The following is a 19,937-nucleotide window of genomic DNA, read 5'->3' on the forward strand; positions in this document are numbered from 1 at the left end:
ACGAGCGACGAATAGTCCGGGATTTATTATTCCGTGGTAATCGAATGTCGACAGTATTTTTCAAGAATAGATTATATATTCATGTATCTTATATTCGATGTATCGTCGAATATCGAACACATTGTTTCTTTTTTTTCTTTCTTATTCGGTACACGTTCGATAAGGAATACTTGTAGTCTGTTTCATCGACGACTAAACAATACATCGGACGAGCCTCGTTGATTAAATATTAGATACTCGGTATTTTTCTCTGATGAATAAATATAACTACAAGGAATAGTCGGTATGCGTAAAATTAATAAAACCGACAACTGAAACGTTAGTTGTTAGCTACGTAGACATGTATCGAATATTGAAATCGAATAATGTATTCTTCAATTACGCGTGTATCAAATACGAAATAGTAACGCATGCATCAATGTGGCAATTATAGAGTATGCGTATATTCTGTATTCGACGATGAAATAGAGTGAAAGTATTCCGATGTTGCATCGCTATTGAATAATTCTATTGTAATAGGGATAACCCAGACCTACTTTAGAGCAATCGATTACAAACAACGTACAAATTAGGTATTCGAAATACGTTTTGAAATACGATTTTCCATCGAGACACTTTGAACCAGTGCAGTTGCCAGAGATTGCGTTGCCCGTTAGACCTACTTCGATAAAATTAAAAAGTTTCCAGCCGTAGACCGCGTACAATATACTTTAAACATTTATATTTTTAAGGAAACTATATTATACGGCGCGTCTTAATTTCGTCGGTGTAGTATCTAACTTGTATACTACTACAAGAATAATCTAATTCTAAAACTACGTTAAAAAAGATTGGATACCGTGACTGTTACAATTACATTCGTTTTGTTCTTATAAAATGTGGACGTAATTAACAACAAGTACAGGACTCGGTGCTAAGAACGGTACTGTTTTAAATTTCGGAACTATAGTTTCTATAGCACGGATTTCCATAGCTCAGATTTCTATAGCACGGGTTTCTATAGCATGGTCTTTTATTGCACGGGTTTCTATAGCATGGTCTTTTATAGCATGGGTTTCTATAGTACAGGAATCTATAGCACAGGTTTCTATAGCTCAGATTTCTATAGCACGGGTTTCTAGAGTACAGGATTCTATAGCACAGAATTCTATAGCACAGGATTCTCTAGCACAGGATTCTACAGCACAATTTTCTATATCACGGTTCTTTGTATGATGGTTTTCTGTAACACATAGTCAATTAACAGCGTTGTAGGAGAGTTACACGTATTCGATCGAGATTACCGTTCGATGGGCGTTCTTCTGTCGCGTATTAAAGATATCTTGAGTCCATCGCTACTCATTACACCCCATTCCCTGTTCCACCTCCCACTTGGCTGCCTCTGGTGCTCCTCTACGGTGGATAGGAATGCGCATAACCACTTTCGTGTCTCTCGGTTGCTTCCGCGATATGCCAGCACGGACGAGGACAATTATGAGTCCTGGCGGATCGAGGGGCAGTAGAAACGAGGCTTCGAAAGAGAGGGAGAGAGAGAGAGAGAGAGGACAGAGGGTTACGTTAGGGTAGTCGGCGGAACACCAGCACGCTAGGCACCGCCACGACAAACGTCAACCCCCACTGTCTCGGAACATTATTCAGGTGCGTCCTCTCGGTGTATACAGGGTGTCGGATTCGTCATGAACATTTTCAATATCTTTGTTGAAAAATTGGACACTAATCAACTATACTTTGACGATTATCGTGATCGATTACCGGAAGAGATCGTAATAATTGTAATCGTCGCAGGGATCAATCTAGTAATGTACATTTGTTATTTGTATATTACGTTTTCTTGTGATATAGTTTTCTATAACATGGGATTTTATAGCATAGGTTTCTATAGCACGGGTTTCTATAGCACGGGTTTCTATAGTACGGGTTTCTATAGTACAGGTTTCTATAGCAGGGGTTTCTATAGCAAGGGTTTCTATAGCACGGGTTTCTATAGCACGGGTTTCTATAGCACGGGTTTCTATAGCACGGATTTCTATAGCACGGGTTTCTATAGCACGGTATTCTACTAATCGTGATACACAACCGAGAGAGAGAAGATTTTACGTGAAAAAAAAATCGAAAATGTGAAATAAAATTTGTTTGTACGTGGCTTAGTTTTCGATCAAATCGAGTTTGAACATTGCACTTGCGTGTGCTTAACTACGTCGTAATTGCACCGATCTCGATACAGACCATATATCGTTTACAAGTAGCGTTAATATCGTACGTAATATTGATTCCTTGACGCCTGCAGCGTAATTCGTAATTGTACAATGATCGAAAAGAGTGGCCCACGTTTGACGAGAGTTTGTTCACTGCACAAGCAAGCTGAAGCAATTGCGTTATTAATTAATACACGCTCCATATCCACATGTTCTCAGTTATCGTATCCTTACCATTGTGACAGGTCTGTAGAAACTACAGATCCCTATTTAACGTACGCATATTTTGATACGTGTAATTTTAAGTACATTTACTATATACACGTGTACTATTTTATGTATATTTAAATACGGGTGTACTATTTCACGTATATTTAAATACAGGTATCCATTACAGATTTCCATTTAACATGTATTTAAATACACGTGTATACCTATTCATTACAGAGTCCTAGTTCATGTATATTCAATGCATGCGTACTTCGGCACGAGAAATTTGAAGTACAGGAAAAAACGATACCGAAAAGATTAAATTAAAATGGATTAAAAAATTGTACAGTAAAGGAACGTTCTTATCGATATTAAAAATCAGAAAGTGTGTCTAAAGTTGGTCAAAGAACGCTTAAACAAGTCAGCATCGTTTTGGGAAAATATTAATTTTTCGTATGAATAAAAATCTGAAATAATAAATAATAAAATATGGAAGAGAGTTTGCAACGGATCGATAATACTTGGGGGTTGTTTCTCCAAGAAAAGTGTTAGAACTTTGGTAAAAATTAATGGAAAAATAAATAGCTTCGTTAATATATTAAAGAATCGTTTATTTCAAACGACAGAAAGAATGTGTTTGGGAACGTTTATGTTCTAACAAATGAACAGTCTTAAGTACACATTCAAAATCGTGAGTAAATATTTTAGCGAAAGAAGAGTGAACAGGATTTCAATCCCATCGAGAATCTGTGTCGTATTAAACGAACAAATTCTTTTAAATGAACGATCAAACGAGGATTTATTTTGGGAAGCTCTGAAAATAAGTGGAATTCTTTTCCAATAAATGTTAATAGCATATCAAAGAAGGCACAAGCTGTAAGAGATAGCAAATGAGAGCACCTAAAATATTACCTTTAATCAAATATTTACATACATAAGAAGACTAAAATTGTAGAAATGTATAAGTAAACTGATTTTTGCCCAGCAATCTTTTTTACTCGTTTCATTTATTTATATGGGATATACTTCATACATATATACGTCACTAATATTGATACATTTAGAGTACTAAATTTTACATGTATTCTACAAAATGTGCATAAATATCCTACTGATCAAAATTATTTATTTTTTATCAAAATTAAAATTTATTTTCAATTATTAAATAAATATACTCGCATTTTTAAACTTACATTTTATTACAATATTTACCTCAACGAAAGCAGTAAAATTACATATATTATTAATTTCTCGAAAGTAATCAAATTGTTACATTTTCTATATACATTGGTATTAACGCTGTTTGATTTCGATTTAGTTTTCGATAAATTATACATGTCCAATATGAAATACATTGTTGTAAAATATATTGGTAAATAGCATTCCATAGTTGTATAAGTGGTGGAATATTTATTCGTGGGTCCCCAGGGGTAAATAAAGTTTGGGTATCCCAAGTGACATTTTAAAATATTGACATTTAAATGAATAAATACAAGGCATGAATTTTTATTTAAACGTTTCATTCCTGTAATAAGAAATATAGAAGAAAGTATCGATCGATGAAATTGATAAAAATAATGTATAGCTTTAACGCCGGTGATTAGCGTGTCGTTTTCGATTTTTGCACAAATAAAACATTTTTGCGAGTCGAAGATCTAAAATAAAATATAATAACTTATTTTGTTGGTTAGAGGGTCCCTGGGCATACGAGGCTCGAGGCGTAAGCCTCCACTGCCTAAGCGATAATCAGCCATTGTATACATATAATGCACATATGCGAATATGTATTATAGCTTACAAAATTATTGACTTTATAATATCGTGTACGTGTTACCATCAGGTCCGAAAGGGTTGAAATAAACCACTCTCGCGGATAACGAATCGTTTCGCAACACTCGACGACAGTGTTTCAGAACCGAAGGTGACAATTTCGAACACACCTTAAAATAAATCTAGTGCTAGTTTCATTGATTTCTTCTTTTTAAGACTTTTGATCGCATCGAAGTCATTAAACAATGCGTTGAATTCGACTATCTCTGTTTTTTCGTACAACTTTGTCGCACTACAGTGTCAATTCTATTCGTAGGCACAGTGTTGCTCTTATAGATTGCGGAGACTGTTATTTCTATTTCATTATGATTCAAAGTTTTCAGGTGTTGACCGCTGTAATGTACAAAATACTTTGAAAACCTATATTTTTCAGAAAAATACTTTTTTCAGCACGTTTTATTTGCGTCGATATATTTGATAGAGTTGTAAAAGTACGATAAATAAAATCAGATACTTCAGCTGGCACGATTGCATTCGGTTATTCTTTATCAAATGTGAAAGTAACTCCACGTGTACGATAATAATGGTTCCATAAACGACGATAAGTTCGTTCTGTTCGTTTGGATAAGTAAACGCTACTTTTTCGCCGCCCTGTATAGTTGTGCCCTACTCGTACGTCCGCTGCAATATGTATCTGCTTAACCGGGATAAATACCGATGGAACGATCGGGGAGAGAGTGGAATTGGAGCACGGAAGATCGTTTCACTTGCGCGTGGTTCACAGGTTGCCTCTAACGTCTGGCCTGCACAGCCCATGGGGGATCTGATCGCCAACCCTTTAACTTTCTCAGTTGACCCTTTTTTTCCAAATAGTTTCCGCGTTTAACACTTGATTTACCAATCAGTCAAAATGTCTGGTACCAACTGCTTTCATAATGAAATTTGCTTTAAATTCCATAGCATGTTTTTCGAAGATGTCACGACTTTTTCTATTCTACACGTCTGATCAATTTTTTAAATTTCTCTTTTTCCTCGTCGATTGGGTTTTTCTTTGAGATACACATGAGTTATACCTTAATATTTCGATACCTGTCGGAGTATTTTCTACAACTCTAGAACTACATGTAGAACTACAACTCTAGAACTGCAACTCTAGAACTGCAACTCTAGAACTGCAACTCTAGAACTACAACTCTAGAACTGCAACTCTAGAACTGCAACTCTAGAACTATAACTCTAGAACTACAACTCTAGAACTACAACTCTAGAACTATAACTCTAGAACTACAACTCTAGAACTATAACTCTAGAACTACAACTCTAGAACTACAACTCTAGAACTACAACTCTAGAACTACAACACTAGAACTACAACTCTAGAACTACAACTCTAGAACTACAACTCTAGAACTACAACTCTAGAACTACAACTCTAGAACTACAACTCTAGAACTACAACTCTAGAACTACAACTCTAGAACTACAACTCTAGAACTACAACTCTAGAACTACAACTCTAGAACTACAACTCTAGAACTACAACTCTAGAACTACAACTCTAGAACTACAACTCTAGAACTACGACTCTAGAACTACAACTCCAGAACTGCAACTCTAGAACTGCAACTCTAGAACTGCAACTCTAGAGCTACATGTAGAATTACTCAGGAATAGCATTCGATTATTGTTTCGTAACTGAATATTAGTTTTCTGCTATTAGTCGGATGAATTTTAGACGAACTTCTTCCAATCGTTGCAAATATTAACACTAAAACTACCGACTGTAAACGCATTGCTATTTGTATCAAACCACATACGTATCTTCAAAGTTACATGGAGAAAGGGCAAATTAATTTACGAGCACCATTAGTTGTTTATTTTGATAATTGTCCATGAATATCGTAGGCAAAGGCACCGTTGATAATTCCAGTAATTTTAAAAAGAAGTTTCGACGTCTTGCGGTTCAATCCACCGGTTCCTTGTTTACGTATCCATCGAGCCAAATGTTCGCATAGTTAAATACGCGGGAACTCGTGAAATGACACGATAGATTATATAGAAGCATTTTTCGGTGTATTTTTTGCTCTCGTTACAACGTCACGGTTCACCGGTTTGCCCTGTTAAGTTCCCTTTGTTTACCCAGGACCCTTCTTCTGTCGAAGATTTTTTTTCCCGAGGGCGGGAAAACAGAAGGTTTATTGACAAAATAAGCGCATGCAAATGTTCCATGAGTCGTCAACCACCGCGATTCGTCTGAAAACCCCGCCCCCACCTGCGAATGCATTCTACCCTGTAAATCGTGACGCGAGTTTCAACCCAGTTCGATACTTAATCGACGAATTAACGATTCTCTCGACTTCCGGTTCCTCGTTGAAAATACGAGAAGATTCGAACGGTTCTGGCCCGAGGGACGTTTCACCGTGTGTCGTCGTTTCTTTTTTTTTTTTTTTTATTCACGCGCAAATGGAAAAAGCATTGATTATCGCGACACGCGTTTCGACAATGTGCTCGATTCTATCGATGATGGTGTATCGATGTTTCGACAGCCCCTTTCGTGTTTCGTTCGCGAAACTTTACTTTCGTTCTTGTTTACTCGCAGTTGTTTGTGTACAACATGTACATCAACGTTGTTCGTTGTATTCTTAGGTTAACGTTATCCAACGTATTGTTACACAAAGTTCTAGACATATTTTATAAATAGAGCTTTTAACCTTTTTAACGTTAATACCATTAATATTTTGTTCCACTGTCAGGCTGTTTGGACACTCCATCATCGTTATCTTTTTTTAACAAAAACCTTCAATATCAATTCTACGTTTGACAACTCATAAACTAAACTGTAATACGTCCCACAATAATTATTCGCCGTTATTGTCTCATCTTAATGTGATAACTCTCAACTATCGAAGAATACTTTTTAACTAACCTTTTACTTTCGAAATCTTAAACGGATTCTTCACCTATCCTGATGTTTTATCCGAGTTCTTTTTAAATACATCTTGAACCTTACTGAGACGCCATTTAATACTGCAACCAGAATACCACAATGCAGTTTACGATCAATTTAGTAGTCCCGATAGAATATTCATCAACACTGATAGCTTTTGTAGATTTCTACATTTGTTCCCTTCTTCCATTACTTTCAGAAATAATGTTACACGACTATTAGCCTCCCATGTTTTGTAGAATTTTTCTGTATTTCCATTCGTAAAAAAAAAAAAACAAAAACAAACAAGGGTATTCGATGACAAATGAGAGTTTCATCGTAAAATTGTTACTGCTCGATAATGTTGCATATTTTCGCACACGAAGAACACAGATAAATCAGCTTCGTCGAAACAATATTTTAATAATTCGGTCCATTGAAAATAAAAAAAAAAAGAAAAAATACCAAAGACGCAGAATTCGACGAATTCGAATAAAAAAAAAAAACAGATACAATTTCTCAAAGGAGGTCGGTTGTAAATGAACCCTACTGGAAATGAGGAAAGTAAATTTTCGATCGATCGGTTTGACAATCGAACTTTCGGTTAATCGAGGTTCACTCGCGAAGCGATGTCCAATATGATACTACTCGATGTGTTCTGAATAATTCCTGATCGGTCGCGTGGACTCTCAAGAGCCGTGAAATTTCGTCGACGCGTTAGCCTGCTACCGGCATATAAGTTTCCACGAGCGCAACTCATGTGCCTTGAGCTCATTTCATAAATAATTAACATCGTAGATAATGGCTCGGTTGTCGAGGCTGCGATCAGCCAGATACGAGGCAACGTTATCAAACTACAACCCTGTAACAGGGGGGATTTCCCTTTACCAACCTGGAAACACTTCGATTCGGCTTATCAGTGCGTCAGTCCCTGTTTGATTTAAACAAAAGACAAGGCCTCCGTTTGTTTTCCTTCCTACGACTTCATAGAATAGTATGAAGTTCCATTCGAAGTTTCTCGTCTTTGTTTCACACAACGCGAACAATCATTTCGATTCAAAATTTATTTGCTTTAAATAATAGATCGTTCAATAAGTTTTATCCTTCGATAAACAATCTAGTAACACCTCTTGTATTATCGAGTGGAACACGCGATTACTTTTGCGAAACTTTCGCGGATTTCGACTCGAAATCGTGTTTTGAATTTGGAGAGACGGTTTAGCAAATTTTATCAACATTCGTCCTCGAGTAAGATGTCTCGAATTGTTCTTTTCTTTTTAAGTTTAAACGACGGACTTGTTCCAATATTTTTGACAACTTTTGTCGAACAAAAATAGTTTAGGTATTAATTTTATCGAGCATCTAGAAATGGACAGCACGGATTATATTACCACTGTTTGTTGTTCGTGCAATCTTTGTTTTGTTTATAAATGTTTCATTGAATATTCGACGATTGGGAAATATGCCAAGTCCAGTTTTTAGTGCTCTATCGTTGAACTGTGAAAAAAGTTCTCCATAAGTCTTGTATTAAAGCAACGAAGAAACGTTGAATTTTTGAGCCTTAATTTTATCCCCTGGAGAACATATTTTGTTAATAAAAGAATTTTGATATATATGGTCCGGTATACTTTATGTGTATACAAACTATCATTAAAATCAGACTTGTGGGTTAGGGGAATTTCCTCATAATATAGTATGCAAATACTTTTTGGATCCACTTTGGGTTCCATCGAGCGTTGAATTCTCCCCGTTCGTGATTCCCATAGACGTTCTTCTAGGGAGTTTCTGGTCGTTGGTGATCTTCGAAACAAGTATAACATTCTATGGTCTCGATGGAACCGTTCTTCGCCTCTTTATTAACACGGAGGCATAGTTTCGAACTCGATACGAACGAGGTACGTTTCTCTTTATTCTTCCAATTGAAAACAACCAACGCGATGATCTTACCAACTTCGTACAGTATATATTCAATTAATCGATTCATCCTATTCATCGTATAAACAAATTTTCACAAACAAAAAGAGACCTTAGCAAGATTACGCTTCAATCTGGGACGATGTTTCGGTTAAATAACTTCTAAAATAATTAAACAAAGTTACGCGATAAGCGTAAAGTTGCGGTAATTGGGACGTCTACCCTATTACTTTGCGGGAGTTTGAGTATAGTGGGTCGAACCCATTGGCGAGTCCAGCTCCAATGGTCTCATCGCGTAGGGCTACTTTGCCTTTTATCGTGCATTTTGATCATTCGGACCATCATGACTATGGAAAATCTCCTAAGTTATATCTAAGTTAGACATATCCCAGACCTAACTCAAATCTACGCAAACCTGGTCTGAAATCGCGTATTTCAATTACTTAGGGCGCCTTGGTTATGGAAAATCTAACTCAGACTTAATTTAGACCTAACCTACATCTAATTTAGACCTACACAAGCCTAATCTAATTTGAAATCGCGCATTTCGATCATTTAGGGCGTCTTAGTTATGGAGAATCTAACCCAGACCTAATCCAGACTTAACCTAGACCTAACCTAGACCTACGCAAACCTGATCCGATGTGTACTTCCATATTTCGATCATTTAGAAGGTCCTGGCTTTGGAAAATCAACGGGAAAAAATGGCAGCTCGCACTTGGTGGGCACGGTCTCGGTGAAAGAAATTCCCCGATATCCCCGCTAGATGGCAGTAGACTCGGGACGGTCCCTGCGCGCGGGGTTTCCCCTTATCAGGGGCCAGGGCGGAATCCTCCTTCTGGCTCGGATTAAATGAACGCGTACCGTGGGGCGCAGACGCATTCGCGGGTGGAGCGGAATCGTAATTCCGTCGGTCGCGTTCGTATTGTCGTAAATTACAAAAAAGCCCGGAGAATTGTTCCGTTGGAATAACCAAGCGGCTAGTGTGTTGCGCATCGTGTACAAATCCCGCGGATGCACGCACCCACCGCGAACAAACACTCGCGTACAGAACGATAGCAACGGAGGGAGGGTGGTTCGCGCGGTTCATTCGTTACCGGTGGTCCCCTTAAGTGTACCAGCAGTCACGGTAACGCCTACCAATCTGCCGTTTGTCCCCCGACGAGCTACCATCACACCCCTTCCCATCCTCCGGACTACCCTGCCCTACCCTCCGCGCGCGGCACCGGCTTCATTCTGCCACGGTCGAGAAATGAAGCTTAAACCCGAAAATGAATTCTAAAAAGCGTCGCTGATGAAGGCGCGTACGCCCGGTGGCTGTGGCGTGTTCGAACGAACGAACAAACGAACGAACGAACGAACGACGCCAACCGGTCGGGGCTGCGAAAGGGATTGCCCACGGTATCGTAAATCTGGCGAGAGTGTCGCGGATGGATCATAATTGCGACACGCTCGCCGACGATAAATCCCGAGTTTCCGGTTTTTTCGCCCGCCCACTCTCGACGCTCCGCGATTAACGTCGTCGACTACGACTCTCTCCCTCGTTCCGGTCGCGGTCAAGGAAACTTTCGCGGGGAATCACGAGGTGATGGTATTTTCTTTTCTTTTTGGATTGTTTTTTTTTTACTTTCAGGAGGGAAGCGGTGTTTTTTCGACGGGAATCACGGGGTGGTGGTACTTTCTTTTTTTGGATTTTGTTTTTGAGAGGGAATCGGTGTTTTATCGAGGGGAATTACAGGGTGGTGGTATTTTCTTTTTTTTGGTATTCTTTTTGAGAGGGAAGTGGTGTTTTTTCACGGGAAATCACGGGGTGATGATACTTTCTTTTTTTGGGTTTTGTTTTTGAGAAGGTAGCGGTGTTTTATCGAGGGGAATTATAGGGTGGTGGTATTTTCTTTTCTTTGGTATTCTTTTTGGGAGAGAAGTGGTGTTTTTTCACGGAGAATCATGAAGTGGTCGTATTTTCTTTTTTTTTGGCTTTTCTTCTGGAAGGGAAGCGGTGTTTTTTCGAGGGGAATTACGAGCTGGTGATAATTTCTTTTTTTTGCTTTTTTTTTGGAGGGAAGGAGTGTTTTTTCATGGGGAATTACGGATTGGTAATATTTTCTTTTTTTTCTGGGAGGGAAGTGGTGTTTTTTCAAGAGTTTCTCCGTCAGAGCTGTGACCAAATATCGCAGGCCCCGGGGTAACTAAATATTCCCATGATTCGGAAAATTGATATCACCCCGGAAAGTTCGTTTTCCACATATTCAATATACACTGGAATTTTTTAATTTTTATCTTCCTGTACATTGAAACATAGTCTCCCCCATCTTGTTCAATAATTGTCTTCCATTTAGTCAATAATTTTGTTGTACTCGCTTTCGTAAAATTTTCTACCCTTTCGGTCAGAAAATTATTTCACGTGGACAACTCCTCTGTTTTGAAAATAATTTTCCTCCTGATAACGAATGTTCAAGTAATTCGAATAAATGGAAATACGATGGAGCAACGGTAAAGAAAGGTGTCGTAAAATTTCTCAGCCGAAATCGGGCATCGTACAATTTGTTTTGCAAGTTTCTTGCAACCCATGGTCGAGCGTTGCCGCATCGGGACGTCTTTTCGATTCGAAAGTTGCGGACGTTTTTGTGCCGTGGTTTCTTTTAATTTGTCCGACTGTGTGCAATATCTTTCGGAATTTACGGTTCGACGCTAAGAGTTTATAATAAATAATCTCGATAATCCCACGCGACAAGAATTTCCGCGGTCGTAATCCCGTGTTTGCTATTTTCATTTGTTTCGCGCCAAATCTATTTCCTTTTTGGATTCTCGTAGGAAATCCACTTCACAATTTAAAATACACCATTCAAAAATATACGTACATCTGAAATAAACATACGTATCTTAGATGAAAAAACGTCAAATTGATTCACAAGTACCGTTAGTCGTTTATTTTGATAATTGTTCGCTAATATTGTAGTCAAATACACGGTAAATAATCGAGTAATTAAAAAACAGAGTCCTATTTCAAAAATATCGTCAATACACTCTTGTACGTGTTCGAAGTACATAAATGTTCGCGCGTGCAAAGTGTTTCGTGAAGTTTCAAACGTTGTCAAACGTCGACACACCGAACGAATCTACCCTTCTACTCTTAAGTTATAATCTCCCGTGTGGATTCGCTTCTTCCGCTTTTTATGGAAAAAGGTTTCGACTTCCTCGATCTGTCGATGGTTCCATTTACATCCAACGCTTCAACATTGCATCAAACATTTCCACATCGTATCAAACGTCGACGTGTTACACAACCTGTTCTTCGGGACTGAACCATTATCAACTCTGGTTCGAATTTAATCGAATTTACTACATCGTCCGCGTCCGTTGGTGTATGCGTTTACTCCAAACGCGCTCAAACGCGTTCAAACGCGATCAAACAAACGTTAACAAACCCGAGCCTGATCGTCGACCCGAAAACGCATCCTCCCGACCAATTTCGCGTCAATCCTCGCGTCCTGGCTTTCTCCCATTGAAACAACTCGTCGAAAGTTTTGGTAATTCTTCTCGAAGCCTCCAAGACGTGGATAATCTTGCCGCGAAAAGATAATCCGGAACGACTGACATGGAAACCCGGCGAATAGCGTGTCCAGGGGCAAAGACGAAGTTGAAGAAGTCCATTAGTATGAAAATGTGATATAAAGAAGGGTTTGAATAAACATATACCTTGGTACCTGCCCCCGTCCCGTCCGCGGGAACGACGTGCAACAGCTTTTTGCTCGGCTAGCTGGCCGAGAACAGCCGTCATATCGCGACCGAGTCGAGCACGAACCGCGATTCTGAACTTATTTTATTTAAAGTTTTATAATCTGCCTGGCCGAACGTGTCGCTACCGTGTTGGGTTCACTGGTACAGTTTACGATGGTTAAGACGATTTATGCTACAGCTGCTCGCGATTGGACGATCTTTGCAAAATTTTGCAATTGATCAAACCTGGACGAATTTTGATTTCACCTGAAACAGTCACGCCATTAATACAAGGGTTCGAAGGTTGGGGAAATCTTTGGAAATTTTTCTTCCAAAGATGAAAGTAATTTTAGAAAATGTTTGTTCATTATCTGAAACCGCAAGTCTGCTAAATTTGGTTAAAAAATCTCGATTTATCCAAAAGTTACGGACAATTGCCTCACTCCGTTCGAGTTGGCGGAGAAATTATTCGATGTACCGAATTGAAATCAAGTTTTACAATAAATATTTGCAAAGAGTACTGAATTAAGAATTCAACGTAGTCGAGTGGAATGTAGTGTCTTATTAATTGATTAATTTTATCTTTTATTATTTTTTTACGGAAACACAGATAATAGACTGTTTTTACGAGCACGTATCGTAGAGGTTGTACAGTACATTGTATTGCTAGGATACAGTACAGTCAGCGATTAGGATTTCTCGGTGAAAAGGTCCAGGATATTTAAATCTGTGTTACGGAACTCGAAAATCGAAATCTAACGCTTCCTGTATGTGTTGTCAATGCAATTGAGAGTGCAGATATAATACTACAAAGGATGAAAATACCTTTGGTATCCAGAAAGCGTTCGAGGTGTTACATATGCATTGGAAATGATAAGAAATGCAGCACCAAGATGCGAGAACATATTCGTAATGTTTATGCAAAAGTTTGAAAACATATATGCGTGCGTTGTACGTCAATAGAATAGTGTTTATTTGTACTTCAAGAACATATTTTCTGCCGCTTTTATCATTATTTATCGTTACATTTTTATAGCGAAGCTTCTTCGAAAGAAAAGCAATTTCTGTGGAAATAGGAAGTAATTATTCGAATCCGTATAATTTGCTGGGTAAACCAGATTACAAACCCGACGATGTAAATGTAACGTAAAAATCTGATTCAAATCTTTCGTAACACGTACAAAAGAAATTTTATTGCGGTTCAAATTTGACTCGAGATCCACCGAGTGGCGATGAATGATATCATCGATGTATTTATATCTGGAACGTGACATTAATTAATTGCAGTTTCGTATCAGTATGTATTCACAACTCATTAGAGGTAAAAGAAACGATGGTAACGATGAAAGATCAGCTGAACGTCGAGCATATTAATCGGTTGTGTTTCGATATTACTGTCCGATGAATTTTTCACAACTGATCGCGCAGAATCTTTTAAATGTACGATTTATATTTTTCGCGCATATTCTGCCACTTCACTTTTTCTTTTGCATTACGAGTGTACAATACTAAACGGTTCTCCCTTGAAATGTAATAAATACAGTAATAACGATAATTATACCGAAATAATTATTCGCAAGGGAAAATAATTGGAAAATTGATTGGGACTGTACATTTCCTCTGGTATTATGTTTCATCCTTTATATTAATTATTCAAAAAACTAATTTTATCAACAAGTTGATTTCATTTTGTATCGATAATTATACAAAATTAGAGGTTTGGTTTACAAGAATGACAGATCGTGAAAATGTACCGCGTGAGAAATAGTTAAAACTATTGGCATAATTATTTAGAGATGTATTTGAAGTCGTTCGATCAATGTGTCGATTATCGAGTCGATTTTATGAAAATTTTTCTGCGCGTGGTTTTAGAAGCAAAAGTTTCACTTTTAAATATTTATTTGATTTCTACGCAGGTTATTCGTATTTAAATTTTATATCTTAAAAACTGATGTCGCGGTAATTGAAATATTTTATCATTTATTATACGTGCATCTGGTAAAAGAGCAAAAGTTCGATTATTCCTTTTTAATGATTAACGATATATATATATATATATATATATATATATATATATATATATATATATATAATTTTATTGTTTCCACGAAAGCAAATATTTGTAATAACCTTGTATAAAAATTGCAATGTTTTATTTTAATTGTTTTAATTCAATGACAAACAATTTCTCCAAAATGAAAGAAAATAATAGTATAGTTAATACAATAATTGAGAAATAAGGTACTGTAAGGAACAAATGATTATACATGAATAACTCACTATTAAAAATAAAATTGAAGCACTTCTTAATTTTCAGAACAATATACAATATTCCTCGGTAATTCTATATACCCTAAATCGATGAATGTTTTATGTTATTTTCAAAAATAAGGTACTACAATTATATTTTATTTTTAATGGTCCCCTGTATCGATAATATACGACCACTTTCCTCGATGCAGCAGTAAATTATTCATATGTAATTACTTTTCTTCTCGATCTACCTCTTTCCTTAATAACGATGTTAACCTCTATTATTATCGTTTTTGTTCAATACTGCAGAAATTGTTTATCATTGAAAGCTCTGTAAAACAAGATCTTCGAAAACATTTTCAATAAATATTCTTTGTTACAAGTATACGGAATTGCTCGGCTCTGAAATTATAATTTTAGTTTCTCATACGTAACTGTTTGCATTAAATAATGGGTATAAATTTAAAAATGCAACTCTAAAAATAAATTTGCGTAGTATTTGACCCATGATCAAATACTTTTGGACGTTAGTGTATATTATATAGGAAATTCGTGCTTCTGGCATCGATTTGCTTTTAATTAATCCATCAGCAATCTCTTGTAAAAAGATCCTCTGTGTGTTCATTTTTGGACACTGTTTCCTAGTTGAATAATAATAAATCTTTTTTAAATTTTTAGCAATCTAATTTACATTACTATCTGTTAAAGAGAGCAGTGAAATGCTCACAGTGAACAAAAACAATTCTTTTTACGAATTTAGAAGTTATAATCATTTGTTAGTTGAAAAACAACCGAGAGTTTAATTGGATGTAGTAGATTATAAAGAATGGTATAACACATAATCCAACATTACAACTTTGGCAGAAGTATCTCGTTTCATTCTTTTTTCTTCTCCCTTTGTTATCTTTCTTGCTGCAACGGACAATGCAACTTCTACAAGGAGCTTTTTTCTCTGTGGGGGGAACAAAGTCAGAGAAATGCCTTCCAGTGGGTCTGAGACAACAACTTCAACATTCTTAGAAAAATGAAATAATTTTCTTTCCCCACGCCTTATTATTAGCTAACAAATATTGCTGAAAAACGTTCTCCTATATAAAAATGCATATTTCAATGCACACGTGTCGTAAACACGACAAAAAAAACGCCATTAAAATGATAATTATATTATGTAGTTCGCGCTAATAATAGTATCGATAAATAATTTATGGTATCGACAGTTTAAAAAAAACTGATAACAGAAATTTATTCTACGTTTGCCTTTGAAAATCGAAGACCGATAACGAGACGAGATAACAATACGAAGAGTCTTCGAAATAATCATTGTTTATTTCCTGGTACGTGCATCGAACAGTGTGAAAACTGATAATGAAAATATCGTCGAAACATACAATTAACATTATTTAGATTAACCACTCGAGTAATTAGGCTACTATTAATAAGAAACGTATGAAACCCTCGACGTGTGAGACACGAATTGTGCAATTTGGACGATCGGCCGGAACAGTATGGGACACGAGATTGTACGTTAGGGGGTTACAGCGATAAGCGACAGTAAATCATGTTTTTGGAAATATTTTACACGAGGGAAATGGCACATTTTTAAGATTTTCCGATCGGTTTAACTCGACGAGTCCTCCGTAATTTTAACTTTTTTTTCTAGCAACGAAAACGTTTTTAACGTCAAATGATTGCCAATGGATTCTAAGTCAGAGTTCGCCAAATTTCTCTGCGTAATAATAAACAATAAATAGTAATTGAAAATAAAATTTCAACTTCAAACAATAATTACAATTCTTATTTAGGTAACGCGACAAATAATTTACTCGTTATTTGCGAGTAAAATTTTCTTTCTCTATTTTCATTTAGGGAAAACAGAAAATGGCTAGTTCTCATTTACTTACTTTAATAATTTACAATTGTGACAAATTGTCTTTTGATTTCTGGTCTGATTAATTATTTTATTACGAAACTTATTTGACCGATCGATAATCAAAATACAAGCATGTATCTTCGTTTTATTGTTATTTAAACAACATCCAATTCAGTTGCGGATATATGGTTCGGTATTAAATCCTAATACTCTCGAACACGAGCGAAAATTCGGAAAAATTCGGTTTTCCATTTTCCTTTTCCTTGCTCTAAAAATCGCAAGACGGTGCAATTATTCGCAAACCCAATGTACAACAATGGTAAACTTCTGTATACATGATACATGATTCGCTGTTAAATCCTAATGCTCGCGAGCACAGGTCGACATTTCTGCCAGTGGGAAAAATCGAAGTGTTTTCCATTTTCCTTTTCCTTGTTCTAAAAAACTCGCAAGACGTAAAACCGATGTAGAACAATAGTAAAGTTCGTTTCCGTGTACACGGATTCTGTATTAAATCGTGATGCTCGGGAACCCGTGTCGGGATTTAGGCCGCGATAAAACCTCGTGGCCGCTCGGAATAATCGAAGGGTTTTCCATTTTCCTGCCGGTTTGCCTTTCCCTTACGGGCGGGCGGGCACGAGCCCCGCCGAGCGTCGCCGAGCCAGCTCGCGGAAAACGCCGACGAGCCGAAGCGCGGCAAACGCCTGACGTCGCGACGCCTGATATTCCCATTACGCCACGGAGCCGCGGTACCTGCAACACCTCCCACGCTTCGCTCCACCGACAGTTACTCGCTCGTAACACCGCGGGTCGGTCGGTCGGTCGCTCGTACGCTCGCTCGTTCGCTGATTCGACGCCCGAGGACTCGAGGCGCGGGTTTTGCGAGCTCCCTTTGAATTCGAAACCGGGATCGTCTATTCGAAACGGTAATCACCGGTTCGCGACCGCGTTACTCTATAGTGATGTATCTCGAGCGGGATCGTTCCCTCTTGGCTCTTCGTTCTCGAGGAGGGGAGAGGGGAGAGTGACGTCGAGTCGAGATTATCGTCGAGAAGACGTCGATCGGCTCCGATTCGACTCCAATTCGACTCCAATTCGGTTCAATTCGGCTCTAATTCGGCTCTAATTCGGCTCTAACTCGGTTCGATTTCTAGAGGCGCGGGTTTTCGAGTTCCTTTGAATTCGAAACCGTGATTATCGTCCTAATCGTTGATCTCGCGACCAAGTGATGCACCTCGAGGGGAATTCATCTCGATTTCTCGAGGAGGGAAGAGGGGAGAATAACGTCGAGTCGAGGAGACGTCGATCAGTTCTAATTCGACTCTAATTCGACTCTATCTCGGTTCGATTTCTAGAGGCGCGAGTTTTCGAGTTCCTTTGAACTCGAAACCGTGATTATTTTCCTAATCGTTGATCTCGCGACCAAGTGACGCACCTTGAGCGAAATCCCTCTCGATTCCTCGAGGAAGGGGAGAGTGTCGTTGAGATCGCCAGGAGGACCACGATCGGAGCAGTTTTCATTTACCCTTGTATTCGTGCAATCTTGACCCTCCATTTGTAGATGTTTCGTACCAACGTTCTCAGCTTAGGTGGTTTCTTTCACTTTTTATCCAGCGTTGCTAATTCGACGATAGAGCTGGATCAGGATTTTTCTACGCGACAGGCCAACAAGGTCGAACGGTTGGAGATAATTGAATAAAATTACGATTGTTTACCCTTGCATTATGCCGCGATCTTATCGGTACGTTGTCCAGTCTCTGTTAGCGACCTAATCTCTTGCCTTGGGATATAAGTTTCGATAACGGGCGTTACGATCAACATCAAAGTCCTCTCACTGTCCTCGCGAACGTTAAATATTATTTTCGAAAACATTTTCCAAGGATTCCCATCAAATATTTCCAAGAAAGTATATTCGAACGTACAAAGGTGGACAAGATTCACCCTTAGTGCGTCTTGCACGATATTGTAGGTGAAAGGGTTAAAGCGCGTGTCGACTTCCGGATCAGCAATCGCGGATGCCCGAGAACGATCGTCTCTCGTTTCTCGAAGGGGAGTACAACGTGTTCGAAACTTTCACGTGCTCAGGGTCTCGTACACCCTCGTGAGGAGGGTACTTTGATTCACGCTCGTGCCCCAGGATCGCGTAATCGTAATCCACGTAACATCGTCTTCGCATCTCGTCATAGAGCGCGAAGGTCGTCGTAGAAATTCCTACGAACCGATCGGTTTCGAACATCACTCGGTTCGAGTACACTCTCCTTGGGTTCTTGGAATTCAACGGAACGTCCAGGGTCGTGTTCACATTATTATTATTACAATTACCATTGATACACACACGTATTCGTTTAACACGAGACACCGATGTCGCTCGAAATTTCCTCGTTCTGGAAGTCGATGTCTCCTCGCTGTTCGATGTCCAACGGCGGGGTGGTTTTCCAGTCTCTATTTTCCTTCCCTCCGTTCCCAACCCTCGGGGGAATCTTTTTCTTTATATTTTTTTCGTCGCTCTATTCATAACCGGTGTCGCGTTACAACTTCCGCGCGGGTGGACGAAAACGAGAGTCAGCTCCAATCTCCTGGAGCATTGGGCGATCACGGCTCCGGGGCAAGACAAATCCTTCGAACCGCCGACCGTCCACAAATCCCGGCTCGTTATAGATCGAGGAGCGCCTGTTGCGTTCGTCAGACCGCCGCTCGTAATCCTCTGGATCTCTCGTAGATCGCGCGCGCCAACCACGCGGTGTACCCGGAAACTGACGAAACTAACGCTCCGTAGGAGACTTTCTTCGACACATTTTCCCGCCAATTACGAATTCCACGGAATTTTTTTCTCTTTTAGGGTTCGTTCGCTTTGTCGATTGTTTCTTTCGACAATCGTTCCCCCTTAGTCGTCCCCTTAGGTGTCTACGTTTTTGTTACGAGTGTAGACACCTATGACGAAGACACGGGGTTAGACAATGCGGCTATTGAGAACGTTTCGCGCGAACGTTTCGAAGTTAATCCGCGTGTCCACGTACAAACGCCAGAGATAAGGGGATTTGTAGTCGTAGACTCGTGAATGGAATCGCTCTCTTATCGT

At 38.6% G+C, this 19,937-nt stretch overlaps 1 protein-coding gene across 27 annotated transcripts in view; it reads left to right on the forward strand.

Annotated features, from left to right (window-relative positions):
• Trol (terribly reduced optic lobes) overlaps positions 1 to 19,937 on the forward strand; it is a 229,416-nt gene that overhangs the window by 85,757 nt on the left and 123,722 nt on the right. Inside the window, exon 1 of one of the 27 annotated variants that reach the window (XM_076324646.1) lies at positions 17,656 to 17,784. The exons of the other annotated variants lie outside the window; for them this stretch is intronic. The gene's annotated coding sequence lies outside the window, so the exon portion shown is untranslated. Of the gene's footprint in view, positions 1 to 17,655; positions 17,785 to 19,937 lie in introns of those variants that run through there. 27 annotated transcript variants of the gene reach the window in all.

The sequence above is a fragment of the Ptiloglossa arizonensis genome, chromosome 12, assembly GCF_051014685.1.
Source record: "Ptiloglossa arizonensis isolate GNS036 chromosome 12, iyPtiAriz1_principal, whole genome shotgun sequence".
Taxonomy (NCBI): Eukaryota; Metazoa; Arthropoda; class Insecta; order Hymenoptera; family Colletidae; genus Ptiloglossa; species Ptiloglossa arizonensis.